This window comes from Cherax quadricarinatus, chromosome 26 (assembly GCF_038502225.1).
Source record: "Cherax quadricarinatus isolate ZL_2023a chromosome 26, ASM3850222v1, whole genome shotgun sequence".
Classification (NCBI taxonomy): Eukaryota; Metazoa; Arthropoda; class Malacostraca; order Decapoda; family Parastacidae; genus Cherax; species Cherax quadricarinatus.
This window is the reverse complement of record NC_091317.1, coordinates 5060861-5069562: the sequence shown is the minus strand read 5'-3', so window position 1 is coordinate 5069562 and position 8702 is coordinate 5060861. Positions and strand designations below refer to the sequence as shown.

General features: G+C 40.2%; 1 protein-coding gene across 1 annotated transcript in view; it reads left to right on the top strand.

The window, feature by feature from the left end:
* Nucleotides 1-8702, top strand: part of LOC138853228 (uncharacterized) — a 149366-nt gene that overhangs the window by 90167 nt on the left and 50497 nt on the right. The window lies entirely within an intron of this gene.

The following is an 8702-nucleotide window of genomic DNA, read 5'->3' as shown; positions in this document are numbered from 1 at the left end:
TATAGTGATTTCATTTACCATATTTGAACTGAAGTTTCCTTACTTACGTACCCCTATTAAAGTAGAAAAAATGGATTAAGCACCATATGGAAGCTTTGTTTGCATATCTGTATACAGTGGTACCTCGGGATACGAGTTTATTTCATTCGAGAAGGCTGTTCCAGTGCTGATACCGAACAAATTTGTTCCCATAAGGATTAATGTAAATTAGATTAATCTGTTTCAGACCCCCAAAAATACACTTACAAAAGCACTTACATAAATACACTTACATAATTGTTCAAGTTTTGAGCTGTTCGTATCCTGAGGTACCACTGTATTTAAATTGTTATTATAAGATAAGATAAGATAAGATAAGATTTTGTTCGGATTTTTAACCCCGGAGGGTTAGCCACCCAGGATAACCCAAGAAAGTCAGTGCGTCATCGAGGACTGTCTAACTTATTTCCATTGGGGTCCTTAATCTTGTCCCCCAGGATGCGACCCACACCAGTCGACTAACACCTAGGTACCTATTTGCTGCTAGGTGAACAGGACAATAGGTGTAAGGAAACGTGTCGGAATTTCCACCCGCCAGGAATCGAACCCGGTGCGTCTTGAGTTATCTATCAGATCCCTCAGAAGAATTATTACTACAAAAGTGTGGGAAACGTGCTGGACAGTTAGGAATACTTTATAGGAGAGCCAATACATTCTCAATATACTTTTTTTTTTTTTAGACAATGTATAATTGGAAAAATTAGAGTTAGCAGAAAATAATGGCTGTTAGAGGCATCATCTCTTCTCCCTTGTTCTCTTGCTTCCTTTTTCATGATAAGTGGTAAAACCTGAGTAAAGACAAAGTAATTTAGCTTCCTCCTAAAATTATAAGATTGCAAAGAAGGGTACTTTGAACAAGGACATGTTCAGTATGGCTCTTAGCAGTGATCAAGTGCTGATGAATATGGGAAATGCCATGTTGCTAGCACACCTGGAGAGGATTTTGGGGGTCAACACCCCCATAGCTTGGTCTGAGACCAGGCCTCGTGGTGGATCAGGGTTAGATCATTCGAGCTGTTACTACTGGCTGCACACAAACTGACATATGAACCACAGCCCAGTTGGTCAGGTACTGACTTTAGGTGCCTGTCCAGTGCTTTCTTGACGACAGCCAAGGGTCTATTGATAATCCCCCTTATGTATTTTCGGGAGGCAGTTACACAGTCTTAGGACCCTGACACATATTTCACTGTCTCTCAGTGTACTCGCAGCACCCCTGCTTTTCACTGGGGGAATGTTGCATCTCGTGCTGAGTCTTTTGCTTTCGTAGGGAGTAATATTCGTGTGCAAGCTTGGTACTAATCCCTTTAGGATTTTCCAAGTGTATATTATCATGTATCTCTCTTGCCTGCATTCCAAGGAATGCAAATCAAGGGACTTCAACCGTTCCCAGTAATTTAGTACTTGTGTGCCATGAAAGTTCTTTTGTACACTCTCCAGGTCAGCAATTTTGCCTGCCGTGAAGGGGGCAGTTAGTGTACACCAGTATTCCAGCCTAGAGAGAGAATAAGCGATTTGAAGAGAATCATCATGGGCTTGGCGTCCCTAGTTTTGAAGGTTCTCATAATCCATCCTATCATTATCCTAGCAGATGTGGTAGATACATCATTGTGGTTTTTGAAGGTGAGAGACTCTGACATTATCACTCCCAGGTCCTTCACATTTCTTTTTTGCTCTATTGTATGGTTAGAATTTGTTGCATATCCTGATACAGTTTTAATTTCCTTAAGTTTTTCATATCTGAGTAGTTGAAATTTCATTTCAGTGAACTTCATATTGTTTTGAGTGGCCCATTTGAAGATTTGGTTGATGTCCTCTTGGAGTCTTGCAGTGTCTCTGATGGAGGACACTGTCGTGGCAATTCGGGTGTCATCCACAAAGGAAGACATGGAGCTATGGTTTACATCTCTGTCTATGTCAGATATGAGGATGAGCAATAGGATGGGAGCAAGTTCAGTGCCTTGTGGAACAGAGCTTTTCACTGTAGCTGCCTCGGACTTTACTCTGTTTACTATTATTCTGTGTTCTATTTCTTTGGAAGTTACAGATCCTACCAAATTTTCCTGTTATTCCTTTATCACACATTTTGTTCGCTATTACACCACCGTTACACTTGTAGAAGGCTTTTGCAAAGTTTGTGTATGCTACATCTGCATATTGTTTATCCTCTAAAGCATCCAGGACCTTGTCATAGTGGTCCAATAGCTGGGATAGGCAGGAGCAACCTGCTTTAATTCCATGTTGCCCTGGGTTGTGTAATTGATGGGAATCTATGGGGTTGGCGATCTTGCCTCTTAGAACCCTATCAAAGATATTCATAATATGGGATGTTGATACTATCGGTCTGCAGTGGTGTGCACAGCTAACTGAATTTTAGCTTCGCTAACCGATAACTAAAAAATTAGCTCTGCTAATGCTAAACCACTAAACGGCTGAAAAAATTAGTGGAAGCTAATGCTAACTGCTAACTTTTTCATATGAATTCAGTTTCCTAATAAAATACAGAATGCCAAGGTTATAAGAAGAGTGTTGTAAACAGTACTAATGTTTAATACTCAAGTGCTGTAAAGGAACGAAGCAAAACTACTTGAGTACTGTACTTATGTAACTTTTTTCGGTATTTACTTTTTAAAAAGCTCTGAAAATGCTTGCTACTTTTACTTAAGTACTGAAGTCTGTTAGTACTTTTACCTCATTGCAATCTGATAACGATATGTTACTCGTTACATCATGTCATTTTTGAAAAGTAAACACTGAGAAAAGTTACTCAAGTACAGTACTCAGGTAGTTTTACTTCCTTACTTTACGACACTGGGAAAGGAACTGTACTTCTCAACTGTCATAAGTTGCAATGTCCACAAAAATTAAGAAAATATAAAAAAAAGCTAGAGTAGCAGTTTACTTAGCACACAGGAAGTACAAAATATTGGTGTTCATCATATCCCTTGACTTGAGGACAAAATAATCATCTAGGTGGGGCCACAGGTTCTGCGACCCTGGCCCTCGGCCTGAGCGACCTCTGCTTCAACCACGCCCACTGCAGACTCCTTAACAACACCCTCAGTCTGAGCGGCCTCTGCTTCAACCACCGCCACTGCAGACTTCTTAACAACACCCTCAGTCTGAGCGGCCTCTGCTTCAACCACAGCCACTGCAGACTCCTTAACAACACCCTCAGGCAGAACAGAAATGTCTCCTATGTTCATAATGATAAGTGACAAAGCACCCCAGTGACAGTTGCCACTGTAAGACTATAACAATGCAGCTCAGATGCTGCTGCTGCTGCACTGACAAGTCACGTTTACATAGTCAGTCAATAGAGTGCCAGACTGACTGTTGGAGAAACACCCACAACAGACAGAAACAAACACGTGTGTTGTTAAAAAGTCATTGCTTTCTGACTACCAACATGATTTTCTTTAGCAGACTCAAAGTTTGCGGAACTTTATTTAGCAGAAGCAGTGCTGTATAGCCCTTGTGGCTTAGTGCTTCTTTTTGATTATAATAATATTTAGCAGAAGCTAATCGGTCGACTAACAGTTTCTGAGGTTTGCAGAAATGCTAATTCGCTAAACAAGAAGTTAGTTCCGCTGTTAGCGATTAGCGGATTAGAAGAACTGTGCTCACCAAATTCATTCTGTAGTTCTTTGCAATTGCTTTACTGCCACCTTTGTAGAGTGGGGCTATGTCTGTTGTTTTTAGCGAGTGTGGGATGACCCGTGTCCATACTCCCTCTCCATAGAATACTGAAGGTGGGCTTCTTGCAATTCTTGATGAACACAGTTCCATGAGTCTGGGCCTGGACATGTTATTTATTACCTTTTCAAAGTCTTGTGGTGTTAGACTAATAACAGAGATTTTTGAGATGACCAAATTTTGGGTCTCATTCACAAAGAATTCATTTGGATTGTCGACCCTAAGTCTGGGTAACGGCTTGATGAACACCGAGTCGTATTGGGACTAGTATTTCACTCATTTTTTGGCTGTCATCTATGAATGTCCCATCTTGCCCAAGCAGGAGCTCAATACTGGATGTTGTTTCTTCCTTAGAAGATAGTGCTCACGAGGGTACTAGTGTTGTCCTGGAGGACACTGAAGACAACGTTATTCAGTCCACAGAGGTTCAAAATAGAGATGCTGCTGGAGATGGAAGCAGTGATGTCCATACAAGGGTAAAATATATTGAGGAAACAGGAAAAATAAATGCACCAGCAGTGAACGCAACTACAATAAATCCTAGCAAACAGAAGTACAATCTATGTAAATACTATGCCTTGGGTATCTGCAGGCATGGTATATCTGGTAAAACAGGTGGGACATGCACCTTTGACCATCCCAAAAAATGCTGCACCCACATGACAACAGGAGAGTGCAACTTCCCTTCTTGTACTTATTTCACCCAGAAATGTGTCACTCCTCAATCCATGTAAGAAAATGCTACAGTACATACTGCCAGGCACATCATCTAAAGGGGACTAGAAGACACAGACCGGCCAGACTATAGGAAACAAAAGGGAGGAGCCACAACCTCTCCAGTTGCAGAGGTTTTCTAGGGCCAGAAGGGAAAAAAGACTGGCAAGAAATGACAACACTTCTGGAGCAGAGGCTGCTCCAGAAGTGTTTTCAAGTGGCCTCTTCCCCAGAACAACAGATATTAGAGCCAACAAATAAAACCCCCCTAAATTCCACCAATATGACATTTGTCTTTGCAAACATACAGGGTCTAAAGCCGTTAAAAAACAACAAAATTCCTTACATCAAGGGACTGCTCACGGAGTCAAATGCAATGTTTGCGGCATTCACAGAGACCCACATAAAGGATCATTATGACAACAAAATATGGATCCCAAGTTATAACCTATTCTGATGCAACAGACTAAACAGGCAACATGGGGGGTTGGCCTGTATGTCACAGAGTCGCTCATTTGCACATAACTACTAAACACCTCAAATGATGTAATTGAAATTTTGGCGGTAAAGATCGAAAACCAGAACCTTGTCATTGTGGTAGTATACAAACCTCCAGATGCAACTTCCCAGCAATTCCAGGAGCAGCACGAGAAAACTGACCACTGTCTGGAAAATCTCCCAACTCCTGCCCCAAACATACTACTAGGAGATTTCAACCTGAGATACCTAAAATGAAGGAGTATAGAAAACAATGTTTTAAATAACAAAAAAGGCACAATACCGTGACTGGAACGATACACAAATAACCCGTACATAGAAGAGAGGAGCTTACGACGACGTTTTGGTCCGACTTGGACCATTTACCAAGTCTCCACTTCTCGTTAGTGTGACTTTGTAAATGGTCCAAATCGGACCGAAACGTCGTCGTAAGCTCCTCTCTTCTATGTGCGGGTTATTTGTGTAAACAATGTTTTAGCAGAGATCATCCCTGGAGGCAGCTCAAATGAAAATTCACACACACACGAACTATTAAATCTCTGCAACAAATTCACCTTAAACCAGCAAATAGTACAGCCTACAAGACTAGAAAATACGCTGGACCTCATCTTCACTAACAATGAAGATCTGATACGTAATATAACCGTATCAAAGACAATTCATTCAGATCACAACATAATAGAGGTACAGACATGAATGCACAGGGCTCTGAACCAGCAAAATGTGAGCAGTCACGGTCTCTTCACGAAATTGAATTTCAATAACAAAAACATACAATGGGATCAAGTGAACCATGTCCAAAATGAAACAAGTTGGAAAGATATCCTAAACAACACAGATCCGAACATTTGCCTTGAAAAAATGAATTCTGTGGTTCTTGAGATCTCAAGACACATTCCATTAAGAAAAAGAAAGAGAAGATGTAAACTAGAAAGAGAGAGTCATTCCCTATATAGACAAAGGTGAAGAGTCACAGAGCTGCTGAGTGGGATCAATATATCTGAAATACAAAGGGAGGCACTGGTCAATGAAATTTCAAATATCAGAAATATTAATCTTAATCTTAAAATAATGAATCCTATGATACTTCAATACTGAAACTATGTACTGTGCCAAAACAAAAGCATTCACATTGCTAAACTCACAAACTAGTATTTAGTCACTTAGCCATAATACCAACTTACCTCATAATTTGTAATATTTTAAAATAAAGAATTAAACTAAGTCTGCCCAAAATGCCTAGCCATGCTAGGCGTTCTAGTGGTACACTCTGTAATCATTATTTAACTACATGTAAACTACACAACAACCAAATTCTCTAAATTCAACATTGTAATCTTTATAGAGAATAAACTTTGAATTATAGGAGACAAGAATCACAGGAAGAACTAAAAGCCATAAAGGAAATTGAAAAAAAAAAAAAACTTATTCTCTTGTGCCAAATGTAAGGGAAAAACAACATCCAGTATTGGGGCCCTGCTTAGGCGGGATGGGACATATACAGATGATAGCCAAGAAATGGGGAGTGGAGATCTTTCCTCCGTAAGCCATGCGTGTCGTATGAGGCGACTAAAATGCACGGGAGCAATGGGCTAGTAACCCCTTCTCCTGTATACAATTACTAAAAAAGAGAAGAAGAAAAACTTTATAAAACTGGGTTGCTTAAATGTGCGTGGATGTAGTGCGGATGACAAGAAACAGATGATTGCTGATGTTATGAATGAAAAGAAGTTGGATGTCCTGGCCCTAAGCGAAACAAAGCTGAAGGGGGTAGGAGAGTTTCAGTGGGGGGAAATAAATGGGATTAAATCTGGAGTATCTGAGAGAGTTAGAGCAAAGGAAGGGGTAGCAGTAATGTTAAATGATCAGTTATGGAAGGAGAAAAGAGAATATGAATGTGTAAATTCAAGAATTATGTGGATTAAAGTAAAGGTTGGATGCGAGAAGTGGGTCATAATAAGCGTGTATGCACCTGGAGAAGAGAGGAATGCAGAGGAGAGAGAGAGATTTTGGGAGATGTTAAGTGAATGTATAGGAGCCTTTGAACCAAGTGAGAGAGTAATTGTGGTAGGGGACTTGAATGCTAAAGTAGGAGAAACTTTTAGAGAGGGTGTGGTAGGTAAGTTTGGGGTGCCAGGTGTAAATGATAATGGGAGCCCTTTGATTGAACTTTGTATAGAAAGGGGTTTAGTTATAGGTAATACATATTTTAAGAAAAAGAGGATAAATAAGTATACACGATATGATGTAGGGCGAAATGACAGTAGTTTGTTGGATTATGTATTGGTAGATAAAAGACTGTTGAGTAGACTTCAGGATGTACATGTTTATAGAGGGGCCACAGATATATCAGATCACTTTCTAGTTGTAGCTACACTGAGAGTAAAAGGTAGATGGGATACAAGGAGAATAGAAGCATCAGGGAAGAGAGAGGTGAAGGTTTATAAACTAAAAGAGGAGGCAGTTAGGGTAAGATATAAACAGCTATTGGAGGATAGATGGGCTAATGAGAGCATAGGCAATGGGGTCGAAGAGGTATGGGGTAGGTTTAAAAATGTAGTGTTAGAGTGTTCAGCAGAAGTTTGTGGTTACAGGAAAGTGGGTGCAGGAGGGAAGAGGAGCGATTGGTGGAATGATGATGTAAAGAGAGTAGTAAGGGAGAAAAAGTTAGCATATGAGAAGTTTTTACAAAGTAGAAGTGATGCAAGGAGGGAAGAGTATATGGAGAAAAAGAGAGAAGTTAAGAGAGTGGTGAAGCAATGTAAAAAGAGAGCAAATGAGAGAGTGGGTGAGATGTTATCAACAAATTTTGTTGAAAATAAGAAAAAGTTTTGGAGTGAGATTAACAAGTTAAGAAAGCCTAGAGAACAAATGGATTTGTCAGTTAAAAATAGGAGAGGAGAGTTATTAAATGGAGAGGTAGAGGTATTGGGAAGATGGAAGGAATATTTTGAGGAATTGTTAAATGTTGATGAAGATAGGGAAGCTGTGATTTCGTGTATAGGGCAAGGAGGAATAACATCTTGTAGGAGTGAGGAAGAGCCAGTTGTGAGTGTGGGGGAAGTTCGTGAGGCAGTAGGTAAAATGAAAGGGGGTAAGGCAGCCGGGATTGATGGGATAAAGATAGAAATGTTAAAAGCAGGTGGGGATATAGTTTTGGAGTGGTTGGTGCAATTATTTAATAAATGTATGGAAGAGGGTAAGGTACCTAGGGATTGGCAGAGAGCATGCATAGTTCCTTTGTATAAAGGCAAAGGGGATAAAAGAGAGTGCAAAAATTATAGGGGGATAAGTCTGTTGAGTGTACCTGGTAAAGTGTATGGTAGAGTTATAATTGAAAGAATTAAGAGTAAGACGGAGAATAGGATAGCAGATGAACAAGGAGGCTTTAGGAAAGGTAGGGGGTGTGTGGACCAGGTGTTTACAGTGAAACATATAAGTGAACAGTATTTAGATAAGGCTAAAGAGGTCTTTGTGGCATTTATGGATTTGGAAAAGGCATATGACAGGGTGGATAGGGGGGCAATGTGGCAGATGTTGCAAGTGTATGGTGTAGGAGGTAGGTTACTGAAAGCAGTGAAGAGTTTTTACGAGGATAGTGAGGCTCAAGTTAGAGTATGTAGGAAAGAGGGAAATTTTTTCCCAGTAAAAGTAGGCCTTAGACAAGGATGTGTGATGTCACCGTGGTTGTTTAATATATTTATAGATGGGGTTGTAAGAGAAGTAAATGCGAGGGTCTTGGCAAGAGGCGTGGA